Source organism: Phyllostomus hastatus, unplaced genomic scaffold (assembly GCF_019186645.2).
Source record: "Phyllostomus hastatus isolate PE091 unplaced genomic scaffold, TTU_PhHast_1.1 phas_contig_65, whole genome shotgun sequence".
Lineage (NCBI taxonomy): Eukaryota > Metazoa > Chordata > Mammalia > Chiroptera > Phyllostomidae > Phyllostomus > Phyllostomus hastatus.
The window spans coordinates 4,678,892-4,692,865 of record NW_025333932.1 but is presented as its reverse complement, the minus strand read 5'-3'; positions in this window follow the sequence as shown (position 1 = coordinate 4,692,865).

Here is a 13,974-nt window from a genome sequence, read left to right as displayed (position 1 = left end):
CTGGTCTTCAGAGATAGTAAATTTATTGTTTAAGCCACAAAGACTTGGGTATTCAGTTACCTGCAACTCAAAAATGTCTGGTATATTTTTACAAAGTATATTTTTTATATTTCTCCACTTTTCTCTGGAGATATATTTTTTCCATGCTACTGCTGCTATCATTTTCTGCACATGTGCACACTTATCAGTTATCTTTAAATATATTCACATGTTTTCTATCTGTACTTGCAAAAGTGAGTATGTATTCATGTTTAGGCATTTCATCCACTGTATATTCACATGACCCCAAATCTCAGCTTCAAGCCTGTTCTATGACTGTTCTATGACCACTTTGCTAGTGAGTACATCCTCCATTGGAGAACACAAAAATTGAATTTATGTTGTTTTGGGAGGGAGAATCAGTGTAGTGAAATGTTTTAAAGCATGTAATTTTAAGTTAAGATGCCTAAATTCATTTTATGATATATCGCTAGTCATGGGACCTTGATTGTGCTATTTGGCCTCTATGAGTCCTAAACCCTTCCTCTTTTAAGTGAAATGATAATGGTTTCTATATGACTTTGCCACTTTGACTTTGTGAGTTAAGGTGAGTTAATACATAAAAATACTTAAGTAGAGGTACTCAATGAGTTAAATATAATTATTATAAACACTCAAGTAGAGGCTTTATAATTGCTATTTTATAACTTTAGTGGGCTTTAATCAAAGTACTATTCAGTTTAAAAGTTTAGTGTTTGAACACAAGATAGCAGTAACTGGCTACAGACATGATAGAAAATGATCTATAATATTCTGGCAATGTAGAGTATTTTTTCCTTTCACAACTGATAGAGTTTCCAATTCTTCTTACCATAGGACAGTTTCCATTTTTATCTAAAGCAGCCATTTGTCTCTGCCTCAAGACCTGAAAATACAGTTAAGCCTTGAGCAATGCGGGGTTGGGAATGCCTACCTCCACATAGTCAAAAATACACATGTAACTTTTGACTCTCAGAACTTAGCTACAGACTGCCCTGTGCACCTGCCAATTCAGCCAACCGAGGTTTGAAATCAGTATTTTTAATACTCAGGTCAGACTCCATGGTTGGTGATTTGTGGTTCAAAATTTGAAAATACGGTTTTTAACTTGCAAGTGGGAATGTACAAGTGGGAACCTATAGTCTCTCTTGAGTGTACAACTCAATGAAATTTTACAATTAACACATCTGTGTAAAAACCACTTGCATGCAGAGAGAGAACTATCTCCGAGAAGCCTCCTTTGTGTCTCCTGCATGCTGCATGCTCTCCAAATGGAAGTAATATTTCAACTTCTTATCTAAAATTAGTTTTGCCTGTTTTTAATCTTTACAAAAATGGAATCATACAGTGGACAACTGTATTGTTTGGCTTCCTTTGTGCCTTGTTTCTTTTATTCAATATCCATCAATGTTGTATATAACAGTGATTAGTTCTATTTCTTTGATGAACATACCACAACTTATTTACCCATTCTGTTGTTCAGTGTTAGAGTTGTTCCCCATTTAGGACTGTAAAGTAATGCTGCTAAGAACATTCATGTAATGTGTCTTTGTGTGCATATAGAGGGTAGGGCAAAAAGTCAATTTACAGCTGTATGTAAACCAGAGTTTATTCTTGTATTATTATTGATTAATTATTCTTTTTCACAGGAACAACTGAAAACCTACTTTTGCCATACTCTATATTTACACTTTTTTTATAAATAAAATTTTATTGAAATACAACAATGCTCATTCATTTATATAATGTTTTTGACTACTGTTTTCTTTTGAATATTTTATATTGTTGTCCAAGTACAGTTGTCTCCACTTTTCCTCCACCATTCCCCCCAGCCATCCCCACTTCCCTCCCCTGATCCAATCCTCCTTTGGTTTTGTTCATGTGTTCTTTATACATGTTCCTGAAAACCCTTCCCCCTTTTCCCTCCATTATCCCCTCCCATGTCCTATCTGGTTACTGTCAGTTTGTTCTTAATTTCAATGCTTCTGGTTATATTTTGCTTGCTTGCTTGCTTTGTTGATTTGGTTGCACCTATAGGTGAGATCAATATGGAATTTCCTTGGAAAAATAAAAATGAAACTGCCTTTTGACCTGGCAATTCCACTGCTGGGATTATACCCTAAGAATCCTGAAACACTAATTCAAAAGAACCTATGCACCCCAATGTTGATAGAAGCACAATTTACAATACCCAAGTGCTGGAAGCAACCTAAGTACCCATTAGTAAATGAATGGATCAAGAAACTATGGTACATTTACATAATGGAATACTATGCAGCAGAAACAAAAGTAGTAACTCCTACCCTTTGCAATAGCATGGGTGGATCTGGAGAGCGTTATGCCAAGTGAAATAAGCCAAATGGTGAAAGATAAATATATTTATACTTTTTTAAAGCTGACTTTTATCTGGGAGTAGCACTCTGGGACCTAACATATATGGGCATATTTATTGATTTGTAGGAATGTTTTTTAAGGGTTGGCACCAAGTTTTTTTTAGATATAAAGTACATTATAAATACCTTATTTCTCTTCTTTCTTTGCCTTTTCACTTTCTTAATCATGTTTTTTGATTAGCAGACTGTCCTAATTTTAATGAAGTCCAACTTTATAGCCTTTTCCTTTATGGTTAATGGTGTGTGACCTGTGGGGGAAATATTTGTCTATCCCATAGTCATGAAGAAAAATCTTCCATGTTCTCTTCTAGCCTTATTTTTTTTAAAATTCTACAGTCAGGTTTTTCATTCATCTGGAAGGGATTTTTGTGTTATGTTATGACAAGGGAGTGAATGAATTTTTAAAGAAAGATTGCAGTGATTATATTCAGAGCCTGCAGTTCTAGTAGTCATCACTATAAAGCTCTATAAATGTGTTTTTGGAGAAAGTATAAATTTCAGAACTGAAAGATGGAGACACGCCTTTGTTCTTTAACCTGGAGTTATTATGGTGCTGTAGTCAGGCTACTTAAAAAATAGGAACACTGTGACTTCCAACCAAGATGGAGCATAGGTAGACACACTGTGCTTCTTCACACAACCAAAATAAGGACAACAAAAATTTAGAAACAAAATAACAACCAGTACTGACAGAAAATTGAACTGTATGGAAGTCTGACAACCAAAGAGTTAAAGAAAAAACTTTCATCCAGATTGGTAGGAGGGGTGGAGCCTGGTGACTGGGTAGAGAGGGGTCCTGGCAAAAAAAAATGGTGGCTGGTGGACCCCAGGTGGGCAAAGCTGCAACTGGTGGACCCTGGGCATGGAGATGGTGGCTGTTGGACCCTGGCAGGTAAGCAAAGTGGCAGTGGGTGGACCCAGTGAGGCGGCAAGATTATGGAGGGGCTTGGCGCGCAGGGTGGCTGGTGGATCAGGTGGTCCCACATTTGCGTGCAGATAAACCAGACAAAACTGGGGAGCAAGACAGACCACACAACTCAGGGTCCCAGCACAGGGAAATAAAGACTCAAAACACCAATTGAAAACACCTATGGGTGTTGAGGTGCTGGGATAGACTCACAACCTCACAGGAGAGTTCATTGGAGAGACCCACAGGGTCCTAGAACATACACAAACCCACCCACCTGGGAATCAGCACCAGAAGGACCCAGTTTGTTTGGGGGAAGCGGCAGAAGTGACTAAAATCTGGCAGAGAGTGGAGCAAGCTCCATTGTTCCCTCTTGGACCCTTGCCCCACATACAGTGTCACAATGCAGCACCTGAGTGGCCCCACCCTGGTGAACACCTAAGCTCCACCCCTCACTATGTAACAGGTGCATCAAGACAAAAAAAAATGGCTCAAATGAAAGAACAGATCAAAGCTCCAGAAAAATTACAACTAAGTGATGAAGAGATAGCCAACTTACTAGATGTACAGTTTAAAGCACTGGTGATCAGGATGCTCACAAAACTGGTTGAATTTGGTTGCAAATTAGATGAAAAAAATGAAGGCTATGCTAAGTGAAATAAAGGAAAATGTACAGGGAACTGATAGTGATCAGAAGGAAACTGGGGCTCAAATCAATGGAGTGGACCAGAGGGAAGAAAGAAACAACCAAACATAAAAGAATGAAGAAACAAGAATTTTAAAAAATGAGGAGAGGCTTAGGAACCTCCAAGACAACTTTAAATGTTCCAACATCCGAATTATAAGCATGCCAGAAGGGGAAGAAGAAGAGCAACAAGTGGGAAAGTTATTTGAATAAATAGTACAGGAGAAGTTCCCCAATTTCAGGGGCAAAGGAAATAGACTTCCAGGAAGTCCAGGAAGCTCAGAGAGTCCCAAAGAAGTTGGACCCAAGAAGAAACACACAAAGGCACATCATAATTACATTAGCCAAGATTAAAGTTAAGGAGAGAATCCCAGAAGCAGCAAGAGATAAGGAGAGAGTTACCTACAAAGGAGTGCCCATAAGACTGTCAGCTTATTTCTTAAAAGAAATCTTGCAGGCAAGAAGGGGCTAGAAAGAAGTATTTCAAGTCATGAAAGGCAAGGACCTACATCCAAGATTACTGTATCCAGAAAAGCTTTCATTTAGAATGGAAGGGCAGATAAAATACTTCTCAGATAAGGTCAAGTTAAAGGAGTTCATTATCACCAAGTTCCTATTATATGAAAAGTTAAAGGGACTTATCTAAGCAAAAGAAGATAAAAAACATGTGCAGTAAAATGACAGCAAACTCACAATTATTAACAACCACACCTAAAACAAAAACAAACTAAGCAAACAACTAAAACAGGAACAGAACCACAGAAATGGAGATCACATGGAGGGTTAGCAATAGGGAGTGGGAGGAGGAGATAGGGGTAGAGGTACAGAAAATAAGTAGCATAGATGGTAGGTAGAAAATAGTGGAGCGTAAGAATAGTATGGGAAATGTAGAAGCTAAAGAACTTACAAGTGTGACACATGGACATAAACTAAAGGGGGGGAATGTAGGTGTGAGAGGGTGTGCAGGATGGAGGGGAGTGAAGGGGGAAATGGGACAACTGTAATACCATAATCAATAAATATATTGAAAAATAAAATTTAAAATACATGAAAAAAAATAGGATCTGTGTTGGTGCCATAACCTGCAAACTCCTTAATCTGTTCCCTGATGCACAAAGAAATGATTATTTTAAGCTTATTTTTTAATTTGCAGAGGACCTATTTTGTTGTAAAAGTATGAATAATCTGCAGTCAGTAAATGCAAGGCTTTACCTTAAAGTTATCTTCTACTACCAATGTTGCCTTCTCTGCATTTGAAAAAAAGAATGCAACAATTTCTGTACAAGCTCTTCTCCCTTTCTTGGTACTGTTTTCGCTGCTTGAGGTCTCTTCCACTAATTTCTTTCTGGGTACCCACACTCTAACCCTTTTTCTCCACAAAGATTTTCACCGATCCAGCCAGCTATTATCTCTATTTCATTTTCTAAGTCTCATTAGTTTTTTATTATATGCATTATAGCTATTCGTGACCTGTCTTATCTCTCCAACAATGCTAAAAGCTCTTTGAGAAAAGAAATCATGTTTATGTGACCTTTGTATTATTCACAGTGTATGTTAAATTAATACACTGAATTTAGGTTTTTGCAATATTCTATACTTCTCAGAAAGGTACATGCATGTCTCTGAATGTATAAGCCCAGGGTTAGGAGCACTACAATTCACAAATTAAAGCATGTCCTGCTATAGGTGACAAACACCTGGAGAGTGTTTTTTTTTTCTTGGCAGGGAGGGGCAGTATCTTATATTGAAACAAACCCTTATGTCATAAGTGATCTACAAAGCACACTAGCAATTCACATTAATTTTAAATGAAAATCAGGCATGGAATAACTGTTCTCTACACTCTCTCCACACCCACTACCAGTAATGGTTCTTCACTGGAAAAGTTTGAGTAGCACTACCCTATGCCATTTATTGCAAAAATTTATATGTGTAGATTCTTTTTAAAGAGAAGAATGCCATTTAGTCCTTAATGACTCCTTTACTCCTTAATGACTCCTATACTTTTCAGTATATTATTTCTAAACAGACATAGGAAAATAGTGGATTTTTATAAAGATTTTATTTATTTATTTTTAGAGAGAAGGAAAAGGATGAAGAAAGAGAGGGAAAGAAACATCAATGTCCTAGAGAAACATTGATCTGTTGACTCTCCTACACCCCCAACCAGGTACCTGGCCCGCAACCCAGGCACGTGTCCTGATTAGGAGTTGAACTAGTGACCTTTCTGTCCACAAGACAATGCCCAATCCACTGAGCCACACTAGTCAGGGAAAATGGTTCTTTCTAAAGTAAAAGCGAGAAGTCAAATATTTATCAAAAACTGTATTTCAGAATGATGCTCTACGTGAGTGATATCCTGCTATATACATTCTCCTGGTGGCTTATATTTCCAAAATTTGTTTATAGAACAGATGAATGTCTGGCAGGTGTGTGGTGTTAGCTCAGCAGAATTGTCTGTCATAGCAGGAACTATAGCTGTAAAATTGAAAAGGGGCATTCCTTGATACATACTGTTCATCATGGTTGAAACACTGTGTTTAATTTTTTTTAAATCAGAATGTACCTAAATCAGCAGTAAGCAATGCTTAAAGTTTTTAGAATTAAAGAAGCATCTCTGAAGTGCATCCAGGGTGGCATGAGAACTCTGCCTGCAGCTTCAGGCTTTAATGGTGACTTTGTCTCTGGATGTGCAGAAGAGCTGCACCATGTGCCCGGGTTAGAGGGCACCTTTCAGGTTTACTGGGAAGGGTTGCTGAAAGGCAAGCACTATCAAAGGAAAAGTATTTATTCTTTCATCTACAGAATTAATGCTTTTTATCCTAATGTAAGGAGGAGGAAAACCTTCTCAACTACCATTAGCTAACCTATGCAGAAATAGTTGGCAAAACACCTGCAATCCATCTTCAATGATACTTCTAAAGAATTATATTTAGCCCTGGCTGGCATAGCTCAGTGGATTGAGCCTGGGCTGCAAACCAAAGTGTTGCAGGTTCGATTCCCAGTCAGGGCACATGCCTGGGTTGCAGGCCATGGCCCCCAGCAACCACACATTGATCTCTCTCTCTCTCTCTCTCTCTCTCTCTCTCTCTCTCTCTTCCCTCTCTAAAAATAAGTAAATAAAATATTTTAAAAAAAAAGAATTATATTTAACAAAAGTGAAACAATTACAATTCCTGCTGTTTTCCTACAAATACATACTCTCATAATTAAACAATTTCATATAGTATAAAAATTAAAAATTATATACATATGAAGAGTATTTATATGTATATATGCAGGCAATATCTCAATATTAAACACATCATTTACCTCGCTAACAGGAGAGGGTAAGAACATTTCCTTTTAATTAGATAAGTTATAGGGGAAGACACTGCAAATTTGGAAGAAAACGTGGAACTTTTCATTTGCCAGATGTTACCTCTAGCTATTCTCCTGAGAATAAGCCCAGGAATTAACAGAGGTTTTAGAAATACTTTGGTCTGAAAAAAATGAAATAATTAAAAAATAATGGCTTTAGTAAATAATGACTTTATAAATAATAAACATAGAGCACATGGACAAATGAGAAATATGTTTAAGTAAACAGCTTTTACAAAAAGATCTGAAACATTCATCACCTGAACATTGTGTAACTGTGATGCCCACAGAAAATGCCCTTTGCTTCTACTCTGTCTTGCTTCATGTTGTTCCCTTAACTCAGGTACCTGTTCTTGGCATCTCACTGACGTTTAAATAGTCCTCTCTTTGTGCCCTTTGCCTTAGTTCTTCCCCAGACTATAGCATGGTTCTCAGTTGCTACATCAGTATCTCAGTATCTCTCTCTCTGCTGCTTCATTTCAAGGTTTTGTCTCAAATCCTAAATTTTCCAAGAACTCATCCTGATAGTCCTCATATAGAAGTATTTTATCTATACTCTAAAATTTCCATAGACCCTGAAACTTTGTGGACAGGCCAAGGTTAAGAGTAAGACATGTTCTTAGATTTGAATAGACCTTGGTCTTTAAGTGGAAGAGTTCTTTACACTGGTGGTCCAGACATTAGGATCTTTAAAATACAAACTCTATTACATAAAAGAAATACTTACCAATCTAAACCTCTAATAAACGTATAACAAACAAAATTAAATTTAATATGTACTTGCTAGAAGCTAGGTATACAGTTTAAAGTTGTAGGTCTAAAAATGTGACATTTTTAAAGGAAGTGGTTTTTAATTTTTTTAAGCATTCACTGAAAATCAAGAATATTGTAACTGGTCTTAGACTGAATTGTTTGTCAACAAATCTCTCTCTCATTATTGACTTTGGCCTTGGCCGTGTGACTTGCTTTGTTCAATAGAATGTAGGTGAAGCTTAGACTTTTTGTGATTTGAAAATTTTCACCCACTCCTTGAAGCTTCTGCCTTCTGTCATGAGAGGGGCTTTTTTGGTGGCTGTGGCTCCGTTAGTTGTGGTAGGACTGAGCCAATCTAAACCCAGGAGTCCAGCCTAGGCCCGCTAAGGCCAGCCAAGACCAGAGTCAACCTGTCAAATCTCTGAATACCCAATTCATATCTTTATAACCCTCTAAGAATGTAATGTTGTGTGCTTCACAAAATGACCACAACAAAAGACTGTCTGATAAATACTTTTATACTTAATATGTAAATCTAAATATATATTATTGAGGTTCAGAAAGATTAAGTGACCTGCACAGAGTCTGGTGATAAACTGTTCCTCAAGGCTAAGGAACCTGCCATAACATCTTTCTCCCTGCCACCACATCAGCTTCAATCCCACTGCTGTTTCTATTTTTTTTAATGTGCAGTAAACAATCTTTTGAAAATGCAAAAATTGGAAGTAGGGAACAAGAGATAAGAAGTAGCAGGTTAATAGAAAACATATGTGCCAAGCATTTTAAAGAATGTCTTGCTTCAAAAATTCGTTAGGTAAATTTGTTGTAGCCAATCCAAAGATAATGTTATATTTTAAGACATAAAGATGTTATATTTTTATAACTTTATGTTTTCCTATGTGATGGAAAAATGGCCCTGAAACACTGGTTCCATCCCAAGCAGGATTCTTCAGTTTGGCAGGGTCTTATGGTACAAAAAAGTATATTGACTTAACTAAAGAAATGAACAACAAGAAATGTATAAGCTCAAGTCCAAGGGGATACATATTTTTTGATATTGCAAAAGGGAAAATGAAGCACAAACTCTTTCTGCCCTTGACACTATTATATAAGAGAAGTTATGTTCTGAAAGCAGGGCCATGCTTGCACCAGGGAGGAAGAAGTAGGTGTGTATGTTTTGAGATGTGAAGAACGGTTCCTGTCCAGATGGCAGACAGGATGGCTGCAGGCGGAATCAGAAGAATTCAAGGCACATTTCTCATTTTGCCAAGGCAGAAGTCTATCCAAGTTTATACAAGATTTAATACTTTAAAGTTGGGGTGAAACTGTAACTTTAATTATATATTTGGAATATTTGAAAATTAACATCATCTGTAATTATAAAAAGAACATCTGAAAAGGAATATAAAAGAAAAACCATTACTCTGCAAATCCCATAAGATGGATTCAATTTCCTTTTGAAATTAATAGCTTATCTGTTAGTAACCAGTTCAGCTCACAGACCATATATGAACAAGATGAAACTCCCATATGTTAAACAAATTGCCCTTATCTTAACAAACCAGGTTTCCTGTTACAGTTTTGGCACCATCTTCCACCTTGTTTGAAGTCTATCCTTGGCTTGCTTTGTTAAACCTAGGGTAGAAATAGAACTAAAGGAGTGCAAACACAAAGAAAAAGAATTCCAAGTTACATAATGTACTCTTTCTTTCATCGGTTCCTTTTTTACTCTTCTATTTGCTATTTCATTTTTCTCTCTCCTTTAGAAAACAACTTTTTATAACATTCCATTTTACTTTTAATACTAACATGTTTAGCTTTTAAACATGTGTGTGATTAAGAATTACTTTCTGGAATTTTTTTAGATATTTAATTTAATACAACACACCTTGCTATTGATCTTCAGTTTGAGACATAAACCTGGCATCAAGTACTACTGCGGCTGTCTAAGGGAGAATATAATATCTTTAAACAGAGGTAGCTCTGTCTGGGCATTTCATGAGTACTGAGCAATTGTGACTTACTGATTCCTAAGTCTACATTACTCTGATTGGTTTCCTTTGGTAATCAACACCATGAAAATACCTTAGACAGCTTCAAAAACCCCTGGAGACATATTGTATTCATGAGTTTACTTTTCACCTACACATTCATTTTATAATAACATGGTAAATACCTTTGAGTGATTATAAAAATGAGCAACTTTTAATTATTGGTATATGTATAGGTAAAAAGCCATATTACAAAGTTTTCTTTATGTTTATTAAAGATTAAACTCAAGTAAAAGAAATCACCATTTACTACTGATGCATATCCACTTACTAAGTCAAATTACTGGCTTTTAAAAAGTAACACTTCACTATCTTAAAAATGTTCTGCCAGGAAAGTGTCATGACTTGGTTTGACTTGGTCTGTCCTCAAATGGAAGAATCATGTCTTTTGGGACTATGAGAAAATAGTAAAACTCAAAGGCCAGTCTGGTCTTTGGATTTAACCACTGGGGACAATATCTCAAAGACATTAGTGTTGAAGATATCAATTTTATTATTGATTTTAATTAAATATGGCAAACTCAAAAACCATCATACCTGCTAAGGACAAGCAACAACATTGATTCTATATTATGAGATAATGTTTTCACTAAATTTGCCAACTTTACTAGCACTATTTTCAGTTTAGTTCATAGCTATTTCTAGGTTTTGAGTACAAGAAGTAACCTTGCTAATGGACTCAAGTCTAGTAGACTCATAGTTCAACCAGTATAACTGAATGAACTCAAAAGAATGGAAGACTCAGCATACATGGAAATTTTCTGTACCCATTTTTATTTTCTGTGGCCAAGCTGTTCTTTTTCTACATAGAAGAATAGTTTACAAATAACTCAACCAAGCACCTTTGTATTTATTCTGTCTAAAAGTTCAATGCTAAGGACTCTGGTCAAGGCCCCTGCCATTTGACTGAGCCTCTAATGGAATCATTACATTGCTTTGGATGAAATCTGAGTATTGGTCCTTGAGGCTGCATCAGGTGAGGTTCTCAGGCATGCTTTCACCAAGTGATGGCCTTTGACCACTATCAGCACCAGATACTTCACCTTCCACAGGGAAGGAAAAAAATATCAATGGGGAAAAATGTTTTTTGATGAGATTGATGGATGAACTGTTTACAAAACTAGAGCCAAAGGTTTGCATTCCATTTTCTATCTAGAAAAGTTTTCAGATATATTTTAATAGTTTTTTTATTGAACCTGTTAATGGAGGTAAATGTTTCATAAATGTATGGAGATTTTAATTCCTTTCATATAGCAAAGTCATATTGTTTTTAACTTCTGAGCCCAAAGCAGGATCAAGTTCATCTACACAGATGCCAGTTCTCCCAAGGACAAATCTTAAAGCAGTAGAATGATTCAAGCTGTAGCTTTCTAAGATTTTTGAATTTTTGGATTTTGGAAAACATAGAAAATAGTTCTAGCCATGACCAGAGAAAGTTACTTGAGTGCTCCCTACTCTCCTGGTCAAGACCCTTATGAAAAGATTAGATATTAGTGTTTACTCCCACAGGTGGGAGCACCATGGCTGACAAAGCTGGGTGAAATTGTGTTTTAGTAAGTAACAGTGACAGTGGATTTTCTGTGATTCTGTCTTCCCAAGTTTATCTTTTGTCCAGGGAGCACATCTGTAGTGAGCATTATGATCAGTAATGTGGAAGCTGAGCTGAATCACTGTCATGTGTCTTTTTAAAGGATTTTAATATCCATTAAGTTGGTCGGCAAGTCAAGGAGACACCACTAACTTGGCAGAGCAGTTGCTATACCTGCAAGCGTTTTTAATCATGGGTAGATAGAACTTTGTTAATGGAATATAACAAACAAGAGGTTTTATAGCCAAGCACATAGACAGCACTGGTTATGTTTCCTTTGTGTTATACTTCAAGATCTTCAACTACCTCACTTGTCTTTTGCAGACATCATCATGGGGTACTAGCTACAAAAAAAAATGGTTCAAATTGACTATTTGACTATTGGATCAAAACACAATAAACTTACATATTTGGAAATATGGTGTATAACCAGTGTGACATTGTATGTAATGAAATGGGACTAGGTCATTCAATAAATCTTGCTGTGAAAAATTGCATTCATCATGGAAAAATAAATTTGTATACTTATTTCACATCACCAATAAAGACAATATCAGTTTCATTAAAGACGTTTTCAGGGGGAACTTGAAACTACAATATCTGAAAGAAAACTTGATATACTTAAATGTGATAAAAATCAATAGCTTTGGCCCTGGCCAGTGTGGATCAGTTGGTTGAAGTGTCATCCCATAGACTGAAAGGTCATGGGTTCAATTCCCGGTCAGGGCACATATACAGATAGTGGGTTTCATCACCAGCTGGGGCACATACAGGAAGACAACCACACAATATTTCTCTCTTACATCAATGTTTCTCTCTCTCTCTCCCTTCCTCTCTTTCTAAAGGAATGGAAAAATGTCCTCAGGTGAGGCTAAAAAAATTGAAATATGGTAAAATAAGAATTAAAATTAAAAGACAAATCAGATATTAAAAGTATTTATAACTTTCATAAGTCACAGATTTCCTTTCAGAATAAACAAACAACCTCAATAATTATTAAGTAAAACACAAAAGAAAAACAAGGAGAAATGATCAAAGAACAAAAAGAAAATTGAATGGCTAATAAGCTTATGAAATGCATTCCTTCATTAGTAATGAGGAAAATGCAAATTAAAATAATAAGTACCATTTTAAATTTATCATATTGGCTACATTAATATTTAACCAGGGTACATAAAAAGAGACTTACAATAACATTATTGGGACTTACTATATTCCAGAAGCTCTGCTAAATATGTAGCATTACTGATACAATTTTAAATATGGGTAAATAAATTCTGCAACATGCCTGGGAATGATGTTCATCAGCTGAGAATAGATGTTGCCTTTAACAAGGATGATAGAAGAATGTAATTAGATAATACTATTCCAAAGAAGATTTGTCTATATTTGTCACTTTTAAATTGAGGGTGGGGAGAGAGAAAGTGATCGATCTAAGCCAAAAAGGTAATTATTAGATCATGTGTACGTACATTCTTCAGCCTCCTTACCTCTGTCCTTTACAGTCTCATCTGGGAACTCATGCTCTGAGTACCTCCACAAATGTTCACAGCAAGTTAAGATAATTATTATTCTACTTAATAATGAAACAGAAACTGGGAGATGTGAATTGACTTGCTCAAAGATAACAATTGAAGCAATCAGCCTTTGAACCCAGATCTGATATGTTACAAGAAAATTTTCTGGCAAGTTATTCACTAGCCATGACTAACATTGAACCAGGTAATACACTGGTAGGCAGCATCTGTGGTACGGAGAGGAGATCCAGCCCAACCCCTGCTACTTATGAACATTGTGAACCTGGAAGAGTAACATAAACTCTCTGAGGCTCTCTGAGCCTTAGTTTCCTTGTCATCTCTGAAAGAACTCCAATAACAGTTGCTATAAAATGTGCCTGGGTCAAACATGATGCTAAACATAATAGACTTTATCAATGCAAAGAAAAAAATTTCTTCTCATTAGGAATTGCAGTCCTCAAACTCCCACTGCCTAGCACAGTACTTGAACATAGTAAGCCCTCAGTAAATATTTCTTGATAGTAATGTTGACCTAGTCCACACAGGGACCTAGAAGTCAAGCAGAACTGCTACTGTCCATCAAAGTGCCATGAAAATATGTTACCCTACAAAGGAGTAAAGGATCTCAGGTTGACATTTGTGGGTTTCTTAAAGGTCATTCTGGAAAGAAACACGCTAAGGGTGTCTTGCTGGACACTACTA